A 15,921-nucleotide genomic window follows, 5' to 3' on the forward strand; every position below is an offset into this window, starting at 1 on the left:
GGCGGGCGCGCGCTCCGGCCGCGGCCCCCCCGCGCGCGGCCGGGGGAGGGCGGAGGGGCGCCGGGGATGCCCCGCCCGGACGGGGTGTCCGTGACCCCGCCGCGAACCCGGGCTGCCTCCCTCCGCCCTGCCCGCAGCACCGCGACCCGCGCGATGAGGCTCCCCGTACTGCCCGGGGACGGGGTCCCCGGTCCGCGCGGGCAGGAGAGAGGAGGACGGGCGCTGTGCAGGAAGCGGGACCCCGCGGAGCCCCCTGGAGAAACCCTATGGCAGCGATACGCGCTCCATGGCCGCAGCGTCATCCTTGAGACAGGCGGCTCCGTAAGGCGGGGCAGAGGGGAACCCTCCGTGCCCCCACCATGAGCGGGGCTGGTGCCTCGGTGGGGGTCACCGGGTAAGAGTTTCAGAGGCACACGATAGTGTCTGCCGCCTTGTCACTGTTGGCACAAATAAAGGTCAGGTTGACACTTACCGTGTCGCCCATTAAGTGCCATCCGGCCTAAACGAATCCCCAAAACCTGCCGTTTCTGTTCAAATAACGCACTCCCATCCCTGCCGCATCGAACGCACAAAGCTCATAGAATATTGTGAAAACTAACTGGCCCTGTGCTCATCCAGAGAGGAGGGAACAATTGGCTTCTGGATCAAGCACTAATTAAAAGAAGGAAAAGAAGTTACCATCATCCCTAAGCCAGCATTACTGTGGTGTCAAGTATGTCAGTGTGTTTTGCTGTTTCACAAGCATCAGAAGAGAGTGTAACAGAAAGAGTTTGCCTTTGAAGTAATGCACATGAGCCTCTCTACAGCATTAGCCAAAGTAACACATTTGCCTCTGAAATCATCATCTAGATGGAGAAGCACTCCTGTCAGACAGAGGAGCTTTTCCCTGCTTTTGTGAACTGCATCCCAAGGACACGGAGTCCTGGCAGGCCAGGGTCTCTAACTAAATCTTGCTGCCCTCAACTGCAGGGTGTCCTTCCTTGCAAAGACAGACAGGGCCCGAATGGGGAAGAGCTTTATGGATTAATCTCATTAACTGAATGTGGAAATGATGAGGAAATGGCTACCGAAATGAGGCAGTGTTGTTCTTTTCCTGCAGGAGATAAAAATTAGTGATGTCAGCCATTTTGTATGTTAGCACATTAGATCACCGTGTGTAACCTCAAGCAATAATAATCCTTTGCCATGAATAATTGGCATCAGCCTGAAATAGTTTTATGTGCTGTGACTCAGAAAAAAACCCAACCCCAAACCAAAACACACAAACAAAACAAAAATACTAGGTCTGTAAGCAGATCATCTGTAGGTTGGTGAGGATCAAAGAGGACATGAATAGAGACATGTACCTAAGAAGGTGGTCTTCAAGTCTCAGTCATCAGTCAGCAAGTCACTCTTACTCTATTCTCACAGCACTTTTCCCAGCTAATCTAGCATCCGTTGGCCTCTGGTGCTTGAGACACCAGGCAGAATAAGAGGTGTGATCTCCAGGTCTGAGAGGAAGGAGGGACAGAAGGTATTGTTGTTTCTTTACCACTAAAGCTGTTGATATATGTCTGGTTTCTGTATAGTACTGGTGCCTACAGCCTTCTGTTTCCTTCAGAGGAGCAACAGCATTTTTCATAGAAAGCTGCATCCCTGGTTTGTTGATCTGGATATCCAGGATGTAACTTCATAAGTTTGACATCTCTTTTCACAGCATTTTCAGAGCTTCTTTTGGAAGCATCCAGAAGTTCCTGGTAGGAGATGTCCTTATCCACATTTCAGTGACATGCAAGTTGCTTTCCAGAAGGTGACTTGCTTATTTCATATCAAATTCTCATATTAGTCGGAAAATGTGAATAACAAAATAAAAGAGGCATACCTTTTTTGTTTGCAAACTTGTTTTGTTTTAATGTGACTCTTGGCTAGTTTAAATATTAGAATATAATCTGTGCCCAGTTCCACAGTGAGGAAGCATATCAAGCTTTTAAAATAATCCCAACATGTCTCCAAAAATATACCACCTATTAAGGCAATAGGCAGTATATATTCTTGGAGGCATATATTGCCTTTTTTTCTTTACTGTAGTAGTCCAAAACTCCAAGACTGCAAGTGAATTAGGTCCAAATAATACTTGAAAAGCAATGCCAACAGAATTTTATACTTGGAGAATCAAAATGACCATGTCTACTTTCTGAACAGCAACACACACATGCCTGGAAATGGGATTGTGCTCAGAAACCTCCTTATCTGATGATAGGGTCCATCACTCAGATTTGACTGTGCTGATGATAATACTTGGATATGGGTTCAGAGCATGCATTTAATCCATAGCTCAGTTTATAATTCACAGCTAATTTTTTGCAATAACTAGGCTAAACAAGGATATTCTCTTAGACTATACAGATGAGATGTCAAACTTGGCAGAGGGGTAAGAACTAGGTGATCTTTAAGGTCCCTCTCAACCCAAACCACTCTCTTGATTCAAAACCCACAATAGACTTAGATATAGCCCTAACACCTTTTGTCACCCGAGGACACTCACTTGTGAAAGCCTAAAGTCCGAATTCAACCCGCAGTTTACAGCTCCAAAACAGCTTCTCGTGGGCAGACGTTTGCCCTCTGGGCAGTCCCTGGTTACAGGAATGTAGCACATCTGGGTGGAGTCAGTGGCTGCTTTTAAGGCAGCTGTGTGTTCTCTAGTCAAGAGGGAAAGTGCGTGAACAGGAACTGTTATGGGGAGTTGTGAGCAATGAAGACTGTGACCTCCAGGTGAGTGGGAAAGGCACAACTGGGGGCTCAGGCAACAGCCAGGGGCTCATGCTTGAGGGGAGTGCAGGGAGATGCTGCAGGGGAAGTAGCAAAGAGTAGAATGAGATGTGAAATTCAAGGGCTTGCAAAGAAGGTGAGCGAGGACAAATCTGTGGGTTTGTGAAGGAGAAGGACTCTTCTCAGCAGAGAGATGGGCACAGCTTCTGTGAGAGATGTAAGGCTGCAGAGGAAGAAGAGCTATTTATTATTTCTGGGGCTTTCAAAAATGACATCCATTTTCAAAACCAGAATTTTTCAGAATGAAAACCATGCCAACTATCTTTTACTCCATGCTCCCTGTCTTGTGCACCCTAACCCTCTGCCTAAAACTTTGCACCCTGTTTCAGGAGGATGAGGATGACATGCAGCTGGCAGGCACTCTTGGAGAGACCCAGACTGTGGGAACCCTGAAGTTTTTGCTCCAAAAGCCAATTTATGTAATGACCTTTAGTGCCACTGTGGCCAAAAAAGCTTTCTTTTGTGGAGCAAATAGTCTTGTAAAGACAGTCTGAATCAGGTGTTCTGCTTCAAACCTTGTTCTTTTGCTTTTTGTGGCCTGTTCTATGGAGCACAGGGATTTCTTCTCTGATGGCATCCTTCTGCCAAGACAAAATTAAGAAATCAATCTTTCTTCTGTATTAGTATTTCCTAATAGTTTGAAGATCACAGGCTCCTAACATTGTTCCAGATTCTGCTTTGACTTTTTTCATTCTCCAAGGCTCATGGCATATGCTCCAAATGATTTGACAAGATGCTGGGGGATTGATTGATTGTTAGTAATGGCTGAAATTATGTATCAAGATGAATAACCAGTTTGCTGACATGTGTTGTTAAAGCCTGTGACCATGCTGAAAATTCATGACTGATATTCTAGCAATGTGACAGAATAGTAATTCAGCGGTCATATAAATATGAACACATTGTATTTTTCATGTGTGAAGTATCTTTCATAGCAGCGTGTGGCCCAGATTGTCTGCATGTATTATCAGGGAAATACATCAACCTCTTCCACCAGACAACTGCCACAACTCCCATTGTGAAGTCTGATGTGGTAGGAAGGAAGTGCTTTAACCTTTAACCACTGACCCACTGAACACACAGAGCAGACAAAGTGTTGCTTTATGCAATGCCACAGAAACCTTCATGTTCAGTTTTTGTAGATCAGAAAGATTCAGTGGAGTTGCTTGCTGTATAAAGGCTTGCAAGACACAGTAAAGATCCGCTAGAAACAGCCATGCAGTAGAAGGCTGCTGACGGAAGACATTTCTGGCCTGAAAATCCAGGGGTATGGGGATTATCAGTCTCCAATTCTAACTTCCTTTAGAAACAAGTATTGTGGATACAGAGCTGTGGTCCTTTTCTGTTTACTACTAAACATACTGTTTGCTACTTGGAGACTATGTTTCTCTCTTTTTACCTTTAACTTCTGGTCTAATTCTGCCCTTATTCTAAATCACAGGATTGATTTTGGTCTTGAGATCCTTCTAAACATTTTGAATTGCAGCTTAACTGTGAGTAATTCAGCTGATCATGAACCTCTGTAATAAGGATGGCTCCACCCTCCTGGATCTTATCTCTGCAGGTAGTAAGTATGCAGGGGATGCTGTGCCTCAGTGACATTACAGCCTGCTTGGGCACCAGGGATCTGCATTTAAACTTGTTTTGGGTGCTGATAGTGGTGTAGCCTGTTGGAGTCCAGGACATCCCCTTGGATGACCTGGGACCCGAGGAAGGGAATTTGAGCCCTGGACAGGGGGTGTGGAGCTAGTCCAGGGGGCCCGGAGACCTTGGCACAGAGCCCAGGAAAACACCGTGTTTGGTTTTAGTCCATGGGAGAGGCTTCCGACACAGAGAGAGGAATTGCAAACCACCAGGATGTGAAAACAGTAGTTTAGCACAGTAGAAAATACAAAATATAGTAGTTTTAGGGTTCATGGAATAGAGGTAAATGGGGACAAGATGGTGGAATTTGGGTAGTATCTCATGTACTTCTCCTTCTTTCTTGTCCTTCATCTTTTGGGGTGGTGATGGCACAAAGTAGTTAGAGTGGATTGGATCAAAGAAGAAATGACACTTTTAGTGTGGGCACTAGGTATTGGTACAAAATAGCAAACAACCGTAGTTATCTGTATAAATGTAAGGGAACATCCCATCGGGGGGCAGTCACCTCGTGTCCCAGCTGCTGTCCGGACCTCGACTGGGAGTGGAGAAAATTCTGAGATATCAAATAATAAACATCACGAGAAACCTGAAAACAAAACCTTGAAGACTCTGCTTTTTTTAATACCAACACAACTTGGGGCTTTTAGAGGGCCAAGGACTTTAAACAATCTAAATCTTGGGTGAGGAAACACTCCCCGAGAGTAGCCATGGCAGCATTGAACTCAGCATGGACTAGCTGCTTGACTATGCACCCAGGATCCCAGATGGGTTTTACAGCCTGCATCAGACACCATCCTTCAGTGTGCATATGGGTGTGTGAGTCTCAAGTTCAAAAGTAGAAAGCTAGACTAGAGTTAATTTGGGAATATCTACCTTTGACTGTAGCGAAGACATCCAGTAAGAAATAAGCTGGCAGCAGAACACCTATAACATATGTGGGAAATGTGGGCTAGAGGTCAGCCTCCATTGGTAGCACTTGGTCAAAGCTCAACAGGTCAGTTTATTGAGTGCTGTTGAATGCAAAGCCTTCAAAACTTTCTAATTAACATTGGTACATGAGTTGGTGGCAGCTCTGCTGTTTCACCCTGGAAGGCTGTCACAGGGAAGGGATGCTATGATACGGGTGAGAACTAAGCACCGTCGGGCAGCTCATTCCCTGGATGAGGTGTTGCAAAAGAAGAGACACAAGGCAGAAAAGGGAGAGGGGTGGAAAAGCAGTGAGCTGGAGTTCAGTCCATGTGCTTGGAGGATGGTGCGCGGCTAGAGGGACGGTCAGTGCAGGCAGGGGCTGGTGACAGGCGCCGTCGCAGCCCCTCGGGCTCCGGGCAGCGCTGCCCGCAGCCCCGCTCCGCACTGCGGGCTGCAGGCGTACGTGCGGCGCCGCTGCCGTGGGGCCCGCCGCGGCCATCGCCGCTTTAAGGCGCCGCGTCTGTGCGAGGGCCGCGGCGCCGGGTTCAGCTGAGGACACAGCCCCAGTTCTCAGAAATCCCCGCGCTGCGGGAACATCGCGCTCCGGTACGGAACGCGCTGCCCTAGATCGCGGGTGCCGAGCCCGCCCCCCGCCCGCCGCCCGCCCACGTGAGAGCCCCCCCACACCCCACCCGCGGCCCCCGCCACACCGGGGCTCTGCGGCTCTTTTCCTCTCCGAGATCTACCGCTGCTATTTCATGTTATTGTTTTGTTTGTTCCTTGGGGTTTGTTGCGGTCTTTTTCTTTTTCTTTTTCTTTTTCTTTTTCTTTTTCTTTTTCTTTTTCTTTTTCTTTTTCTTTTTCTTTTTCTTTTTCTTTTTCTTTTTTCTTTTTCTTTTTCTTTTTCTTCTTCTTTTTCTTTTTCTTTTTCTTTTTTTTTCCTTTTTTTTTCTTTTTCTTTTTTCTTTTTCTTTTTTTCTTTTTTCTTTTTCTTTTTTCTTTTTTCTTTTTTCTTTTTTCTTTTTTCTTTTTTCTTTTTTCTTTTTTCTTCTCTCTAACCAGTATTTTTTTTTCAATTCACCCCTGCAAGCAAACGGTGTCATCTTTTTCAACCCTCTGTCTCCAAAAAAAGCCCCCAACACAAATCCAAAAATATCCTCACTTTATTTTATCCGTATGTATACTTTAGATTACACATAGAAGGTTAAAAATATATAGCATGTAGACTAACATGCTATATTTTATCTACAATATAAAAATACGTGCCTATATTTTTGTTTTATATTTCATGTCTAATAAATTTGTATCTATTGTATATATTATTATATATACGCATGCCTGCCATATTCATATACAATAAATACAATATGTACGTATTTAAATAATACACATGCGAAATGTATGTTACATTTAATTTTTTATTGTTTTCTTTTGTTTGTTTGTTTGTTTGTCTTGGTGGGGAGGTGTCCGAGCGAAGCATGGGTCGGCAGGCGGGCAGGGCAGTCGGGGAGCGGGGAGCCGGCGGCGGACCGGGAGCGCCGGGCCGGCAGTCCGCAGGAGCACATTTTTCCTGGGAGCTGGGGGGCAGAATTACAGCCAACCGCGGTTTATTAATAGCACCTCGCCCGCGCCAGTACGTGTGCGGCAGAGATACCCCTGTCCCAGCACCTACCCCTCCCCTCCAGCCACAGCCCATCCTCCTCCTTCTCCCTGGGAAGGGGACGGGCGTCCCCGCCGCTGGCTCCGCCTCGCCTCACCTCGGATGCCCTCGATCGCCTCCATCTTCCTCCCTCCCGCTCCCGCCTCCTCCATGCGCGCCTCCCGCGCCCTGCCCCGACGGGGGAGCGGCGCCGACCCGGCTCCCGCTGCCCGCCCGCCGCTGTTCCCCGCCGTCTCTCAGGGTCCCATTTTATCCACTTCCAAAGTCTCCCAGGCTTCTACGGGCTTGTGGCTTCCTTTGCTGCCTGCTGTGGGTTTATTTTTGAGAAAGGTGGCGTTTCTCTGCAGGGGCGCCGGAATGGGTTAAATCGAGCCGATTTAACCCATCACTGAAGGGCCTTCAGACTGAGACGGTGTCACATTAACTCCTCACCAACCTATTGCCGAAACCGAGATGTCACATTAACCCAGAAAAAAATAGAAACCGTGCCACATTAACCCACAGCCAAGACTTGAGATGCTGCCAAGAGATGAGGCGTCACCTTCCTGCTGCAGTAAAGCTGCAGCGCCCTTCTGCCACAGCACCAACATCCTTCGTGTTACTGTGTCCCTGGCCTCTGTGTATGTACAGTTTCTGAAATTGTTAATTTTCTGCAAAACCAAGATAGCAGGTTATTCTCCTTTGTCTTAATCATCCAAGATTTTCTGAACAACTGTTTTTGAAAAAAAGGTTCCAGGGAGGGTGAGAGGCGGGGAAACAACTCAGAGAATGCTTGTCTTATATATCCTAAAGATCATTCTTATTTAAAAATATTTTCTAATACAGTATTTGATTTATTTATTTAATTTCCTTCCCATTTATTGCTGTTTTTCACCAGAAAAAAAAAAAATGTGCCGGGGGGGTGGGGGTTGGGCAGAGAAACGGGGATAAGGAGAGTTGGTGGATGTTTTCTGACTTTACATTAGACTTCCCTGAAGTGCGAGTTGAAATTGAAGATGTCTGTATTTTTCTCCCTGGATGATTCTCATGTGGAAGTGAGAATCTCCTGCAATCAATCTCTCACCATTGTGTTGCTACTACTGCAAATTCTCCAGCAGTGGGAATCCTGAAACATTAGCACAGACTGCCTTTTGAGCTTTGTCAACTGTAGCAAATGGGAGACATGCTGGATTGCTGAAACTGTAAGATCACTGGCAATTACATTTAAAATAATGTGTCAATTGCCGCTTCTGGTGGTGTTACACAGTTCACTTGTGAGAGTTTTCCTTTGGAGGTTTGATTCTTTATCCGAAAAAATTCTTTACAGACAAAGTGTCTGGAAGCAGCTTTGCAGTGGGAGCCCGGGTGTCCTAGCAGACACCAAGTGGAACAGACATCGGCCGTTTGCTTTTGTAAAAAAGAAGGTAAATGGTGTCCTGAGCTGCCGGCAGGTGGAGGGAGGGAATTCTGCCCCTTCCTTCAGCAATGATCTCAAGCGTGGCGTGCCGGGTCCCGTTGCGTACTCTCTCTCCTGCGGACAAGAGACATGGCCATACTGCAGCAAGTCCAGCAAAGGGCTGGAGAGATGTTTAGGGGACTTTTCCTGTGAGAAAAGGCAGAGAATTATGTCTTCAGCCTGGAGGAGGCTCGGGGGTGGGGGGTGGGGGTGGTAGGGGGAGGGGAATCTTAAAACTGTATGTATGTAAATATCTGAAGGGAGGTCACACAGGCAGAACAATTGGTGATGGGCACGAATTAAAGCACAGGTGGTTTCCTCTGAACATCAGAAGACACCTTTTCACAAGTAAAGTGACTTTTTGTGACTGAACAGTCCTGGTTGTATTTCAGAGTTCAGAGCTTCAGGGAAGAGCCCATTCATCAAAAGCAGCTGGAAAATGGCCCTGGGCAGCAGGCTGTAGGAGGGCCTGCCTGACCAGGGGGCTGGACTACATGACCTCCACTCCAAATGTCCTTTCCAACTGCAATCGGTCTGTGGTTCTGTGAACTGACAGCTGCACAGGTCCAGTCAATGCCAGTTCAGAGTCAGTGTTTGGGAATATGTGACAGAAAAAGCAAAGTGTTTAAACCTTTGCTCTGGGTAACCCAAAATGTTACCATATTCCATATCTCTCTGTGCCCAAACTTGCTGCTGTCCCTTTTAGACCCTTCAGCCACAAAACGGAAGGGGTAAGGGCTGAGGGTGATGTGGTCTCTTTGGAAGTCGAGGCACTGAGGCAAAGGCTCTCTCCCGCTGCAAGCTTTTACTCTTGGCTTTTTCCTTCCTCTTCTCGCAACAGTACCAACTCTAGAAGCTACATTTCACAATCAAAAACTGTTTCAAGTGGATATTTTGCAACACCTGTCTGTAGCCGCAGCACCGTGCTGGGACAAGCGGAGCAGCCCCTCTCCAGGTGGTCACCGCAGCCACTTGCTTTTGCTTGTTAATAAACTGTTATTTTTCAGTTATATCTAGCCATATTTGTTTCTCCTTAATGGTGGAAAGGGATTGGTTAAAACTACAGCGAGGTAACGCATTTTAAAGTGCGCCCCCTCCAATGTGTTAAACCAAGACAATGCATTGACTTCCTTTCATAATTTTGGGTACTGTTGAGTAATATCCTCATGTTAATTCTTCTGTGCTTACTGGTGCTGGTGGAGTGGTCTTGTGAATTCTACAGCTAATGTTGCTAGTGCTATTTTAGCTTTTAGGATTTTCCTAAAAGGCACAGCCTTTGCACATGTAGTACAACATGAATGGAATGGTTCTTGAGTATGCCTGTGCTTGCATGTTTGCACCATATTATCATAAATCATCTCTAGGGACAGTAGTGAGACTAGAAAGATATCTCTGGCCTTAAGCCATTTTCCTAGTCCCATTATATATCCTAAAATAAGATATCCCTCTTACAGAAAGTTTTATCTTGGAAAGCTGTACTTTTATCATTGTAGGCCGTAATTTTATGCTAGTAGGTCCTGTTTTGAGGTTTTTCTGTACCAGCACAAATTTTAAGAATCAGTTAAGAATGTTAACTTGCTCTTTAACATTATCTTAACTCTTACATTCTCCCCAGTATATGAAAAATGCTGTTTCAACCCTAAACTGAAGAAAATACTGAATTGTTTTCTGATTTCTAATTGGTTTCAGGGGGAGAGCTTTGGGTGTCAGTCTTCTCAGGAAATAGGAAAATTATGGTTTTCTATGAGGACTTATCTTCTAGAAAGAGCGACATCTTCAGAACACAGCAGGGCTGTGGTCCAGGGAGCAGACTGGGAGCTGGGAGAAGGCTTTCATTAGTAAGACTCCTAATTTCCAGAGAGGAGTGTGGCTAAAGGTAATTGTGTAATCCCTAGTATTTTCTTGGCTGCTTAAAATGTTATGCTACTTAGCATGCTTTCTCTGAAAGCCTTTCCAAGGCTGCTGTTGTAGGGCAGATGCAAACAAGATCTGCTTTGGCTTCCAAGATAGTCAGTTAGAAGTGAGCTCCAGTTGTGGGTAGTTAACACAGTGCTAAATTAAAGCAAACCAGTACTGCTGGTGTGAAGACAATATTAGGTTGTGCTGATTTTCTTGCATAACTTCTAGTTTGGAGCACAGGCCATGCTGGAGCATGGTTGGGCAGCACAACTTGAGGTACCAAGCCCTTCTCTCCACTAAGTGTGGAACCTCAAGTGCACCTTAGAGCTCTGCCCCACCATGGGTCTGTGGGAAGCACATAAATATTGTTGCACACATAGCATGAAATGCCTTGCTGTTGCTTCAGTAGCTGGCAGAACAGGTTCCTGTCATTGCAAAATAATTGAGACCCCTGTCACTGCAATTGCATCTCTCTTTGCACCAGAGTTCCCTTCCCCTTTCCCCTTCCCCCTCTTCCTCTTTCCTTCCCTTTCCCCTTTTCCTCTTCCTTTCCATTCCTAAAGCCACGAAATAATTTCCATCTATTCTTCCCAAATACTAGTGCCTGTAACAGTGGAGGGTCTCTGCCACCATAAATGCAATACAGGCTTCAGGTTCAAACAATTGTTTTGTGTGCACGTGATTTCCCTGTGGTGGATCACCATGCACGTAGGCATTGCAGACTTGCCTAGTTCTGTAAGCAGGGGAAAAGAAATGTGCAGAGAATAACAAAAATGTTAACCAAGATGTCAGTTAGATGAATTTAATTATGCGTTCAAGGACTTGGGCAACCAGATGGCATAAAAAGAACTTGATCTCCACAGCATGAACCCTGAAAGGACATGATTCCTTTATGAATGTGTATTCCTTCCTTCTAATGCATCTATTACATATCTGTGCAAATATTTATATATATTTAACTCGTATGAAACCTAGGAAGAAGAGTAATTGGTATTCACAGCATTTAGTTGAGTGCTTACTATTTTTGTGTTACAAGTTCAACACTGAAGCAGATAAATGGCACATCTTGTTCCAGGCTGAGAGCTCTGTGACAAGGTCAGAATGTTGGACTTGAAGATTAGCAGCGTGCTGTTCAGCATCTCAGGTAAACCTTGTTGCTCATATGAGTAGCCAGTTCTTGGCTGGATATGTCTAGCTGACTGTAAGCCAATTCGTTTACTTCAAGATACACAGAGAACAAATTTTTAAAGACGGAATCAGTGAAAACAGAGTTCATGGTGGCCTTATACTGTACAAATAATGGTGCGGACATTCAAAACCAAATAATTTAACCAAACAATTTAACCAAATAATGTAACAGCTGTAGAGGTTTAGTTTTTGAGTGAAGAAACAAGACAGCTACAAGGAAACTTTGCAGGATAAATCAGTCCTTCCAGTACCATGTCTAACTTTGTCTTCTACACCAACCTTCTCTGTGAAAAAGATAGTTTTGTCTCACTTATACTGTCGAAGGAGCAACTAATGCTATTAGAAGTACAAAATGAGTATGAAATATTTATTCTTATTCTTTGAAGGAGTTGGGAAGAGAGACAAAATCAGGGTATTATTTAGTCTTTCCTAATTTTGTCTACTGCCATGAAGTTGCCTTCACTTAATGTGGCAGAACCTGGAAAATTCTTGTATGTTCCAGATTTACTGTCTGAGAACCTCCCCTCAGAAATGCATGTGTATCAGAAATCCAGTTATGTGTAGCATATTTCTGGTCAAGTCACACCAGCCAGAAGCAGAATTGAAAATATAAAATGTTATCTAAGGGCCTATAATGCAAACATATATTTTGCCTGTTTAGGTTGGATTTAACATTGAAAATCCAAAGATGTTTAAGTATGCTTCTACCAGTTGCAATAAAATTAGCACTTGCTTGCTGCCAGTATTGCACTTTAAGTTCCTTATAAACATTCACTTAAATTACCTAGCTTGCTAGTAAAGTAATTATCTGTATACAGCAAGTAGTACTTCATGGTGTGCAGTGGTTGTTTAGCCCCAACTAGTATTTACACCTGCAAGGGGCTTATTGCCCATGATGCTGAATCTGCCAAGAGCTGTTCAGATACATGATTTGTCCTGCTTAGAATTCAGTGTAAGATCAAATAATAAAGGTCCATTTCAGCAAACATCTGCCCATAGAGAAAACATTAAATGACTGTGCTGTCCCCCTTAATATCCATAATGCTGTATTTTGTGTGAGATTGTGAATGAAAATTCAATTTACCTATTGATGTTTACATCAGCAGATATGTTGAGGACTTCAACAATCGTTTCATCAAATAAATATTTGTTATTCTATTTTTCCTAAAGCAGCATTGGCTGATACTGAATATTAGCAAAAGACCTTCTAGTATTTCTGCAGAAATTAATACATATTCCCTCCCAGGAGGCCTCCCCTAACTATGAAAGGCAGGAAAAATGCTTTAATGTCCACTTACATATATTTACATGTACACAGATCTTTGAGAAGCCTATTTCAACATCAACATAAATAATATCCTTCCTATTTTACATATAAGCACTTACATATAAGCATTTACTATTTACAGAGTTTCAGTCAGCTGTACCAGAGGAGGTCCACAGAGAACAACAGTAGGCCCCAATAAGCACACAATCTGTGAGCTGATTTTATCTGCTTCTCAGGTTGCTGAAGTACGGTATGAGTAGGAATTTCCCTAATTACCTTCTTCCCCTCTTAGCTTATAAAATAAATGTGCTTTATGGAATAAGTATTGATGGGGTGAATACAGAAAGAGTTTGTTCTTTGCAGCAGATGCAAATTTAGTTTTATTTTGATCAGTTATTACAGACCTTGCAAATGCTCACAGGGGCCATTAGGAAGTTTGTATATAGATCATGTAGTATCTTCACCTTCTTATTCCATTGAGGTACAAACTTTGGGCTTTTAGGGGTCGCAATCCGGTGTTCTCATAAAGGTAGTCTAAAATCCTGACTTTAATTGTCATTGTAAACTTTGTTCTTTTTTGAACAGCTTCAAAGTGATCGCCACCTTTCTTAGGTAACATTATATCACTGTGGAGTAGTCTGTCTCCATGAATGTAAAAGATGAGGAACCATTCTGGTAAAGCATCATACCAGTTCAAGACAATTCTTCTCTTCAGATTGGATGAATATACTGGAATGTGCCCAAACACTACCCTCCTTATGTGGGTTATGGTGGTGGAGCTCTGAATTACGTATACACTGCTCTCCAGCTTCTCCCAACATGCAGGAATGCACAGCCGTAGCAGCAGTTAATGTCCCCCCTTTGGGAATAGCTCACTCAAGAATTCTCTTAAAAGCTGGCATATCACACCCATGAGCAGCTTTTCTGTAGTCACAATGTCTGTTGATTACTTGATATCTTTCCATGAATTTTAGTTGTTATTTCTATTAAGTACTATGTGTTGCTGATGTTGTCACTGATGTTCAGAATGATTTGTACTTTTGCACAAACACAGTACTATACTTAGAATAAGCAGCATTTTGATTTTTTTCAATGTTGCACAACAAGTATGGAATACAATTTATTTTAAGGTGATGCAAACAATAAACATTGCTCTTGAGTTTGGTGTTGTTGTTTTTCACAAACAGCATTTAGTGAAAAATTCTTCCATATAATATAAATACGTATCAATATAATATAAAACAAGCTCTGATTCTCTAAATTAATCCTTTGAGGTATCCAATTACTCACTTGGGTCTGTGATTGCCATCAACATGAGAGATGAAACTTTATGCTTTTTGAAAGAGGTTGGATAGATACATAATAACCATAAATAAATGTATTTTTAAACAACATATTGTTTCATTGAATATTGCTGACTGACCTATCAAAATAAGCAATTAATGGAACCTTAAAAATTAATATGGCAATTTATTATGAGCTATCCATTTCTTTTTCCTTTTTGGAAAGATGCAGTATCTCAAAATGCCAGCAGTCAGTGATGTTCTTCAGTTTCCAAAGCACTACTTGCTCTAGAAGTAAACTTGCTCTTTGAAAGTGAAGCAAACCTCTAGATAGACTTCGTTACTTCCACAATATTTTTTCTGGTAAGTGGATTATTTATGGAATTATTGACAGAGTTTGTCTTTTGCATGCTTTCATGCAGCCGTTTTTTTAAAAAATGAAATGCAATAAAGGAAAGAACTATGAGATCATGAGGAGTAGGGTGTGAGTATGCACTGCCAATTTATATTTTACAGATAGTATAAAAAAATCCTGCAAAGATGTATTGTATCCCTGACCCAAATATATTTGCAATTGGCATTTGGAAAATAATGATCCTTACAGACCAGCAACCCTTGGGTCTCTGAGACGCAGCCCAGATAAACTGAAAATTAGCAGAGATCATGATATTCTTTCTGTATTTTGTCTTCCTGAGGAACCTCCAAAGACTTGAAGGGAAGGCTTGAGATGGGAATTATAATTTCATCCTATGCTGAAAGGAGCTACTTACTCACAGGACTTAAGTCAATTCTCAAGTAGCATAAAAGTGTAGAGAAAAACTGAGGAATGCTTTAAATTCAGCTACAGAAAGATATCTAGAGTGTAAGTATTTATGTTGGAATTTGATCTGGAGTTTTCAATCTCCAATCTTTCACGCTGAGAAGTACGATGGCAGCTTCCTAGTTACCTATATGGACATGAGTTTCTCTGCACTAACAGCTGAAGAGCATTTCTTAACTCTATGATTCTAATTCTCTGTAATTTCTAACTCTAATTCTAATCTCATTCTGATCAATGTGGACCAATTCTACTTTTTGAATTATTGAATTTTTTTTTAACTATCTCCTTATTCTCTAGGTTTTTCAGTCCAGTCATTGGCCAGAGTCATCATTACTCAGCTGATGAGATCTTGCCAAAAAGCATTGTTAGACAGTGTTAACAAAAACAAAACCAACCAGAAAAACAAACAAGCAAAACCCCCCAAAAAACCCAAACCAAAATACAAAACTTATGTGCTTTTGATGCTCAAGTAGTTAGAAGACTTCTCTTTCCTGATATGTGCATAGAGATGGTTCTACAGCCTTGCAGGGCTACCTTTGAGTAGTTTTAACTCCCAAATTTCTTATGTTCCCCTGCACCACATTTTCTGGGCCTGTTGTGTGTACATCCATCCCTCTTCATTCCACCATCCACTCCATTCTCAGCCAGCAAGCTACTAATAAAACTCTTGATGGGACACTGAAACCAGTATCAACAACACATCTTCCTTCCTGCTGGAGAAGACTGGGGTGTTTGATAAGCATGAAGCTTTATGCAGGCAGCTAAATTGCCACTGGTTACGGTGGAACAGATAAGTTTTGCAACTGTTTAAATGTGTTGCTCCTCTATAGCAATGAATTTATATTTCAAAAAGAAAGTAAACCTAGCAAGTACATTGTTTCACCCACATTTACGTGTGGATGCTGGCTGATGAACAAATAGGCTTGATTACTTGATTATAATATAAATAAGTGAGATAAAATGGTTGTGACCTGACACCTAGCCTACTATATATTTGGGCTATTCAAT

The 15,921-nt window shown here is 43.1% G+C and overlaps 1 long non-coding RNA gene across 2 annotated transcripts; it reads left to right on the plus strand.

The window, feature by feature from the left end:
* Positions 1-4,224: 4,224 nt before the first annotated feature.
* LOC136373685 (uncharacterized) lies at positions 4,225-7,866 on the plus strand. 2 transcript variants are annotated; one of them, XR_010745705.1, is made up of 2 exons: positions 4,225-4,375; positions 7,369-7,866. It is a non-coding gene; the product is annotated as an uncharacterized lncRNA (long non-coding RNA). The 2 variants fall into 2 exon arrangements; XR_010745704.1 differs by lacking the exon at positions 4,225-4,375 and adding an exon at positions 6,390-6,994.
* The last annotated feature ends 8,055 nt before the right edge of the window (positions 7,867-15,921 follow it).

The sequence above is a fragment of the Sylvia atricapilla genome, chromosome Z, assembly GCF_009819655.1.
Source record: "Sylvia atricapilla isolate bSylAtr1 chromosome Z, bSylAtr1.pri, whole genome shotgun sequence".
Lineage (NCBI taxonomy): Eukaryota > Metazoa > Chordata > Aves > Passeriformes > Sylviidae > Sylvia > Sylvia atricapilla.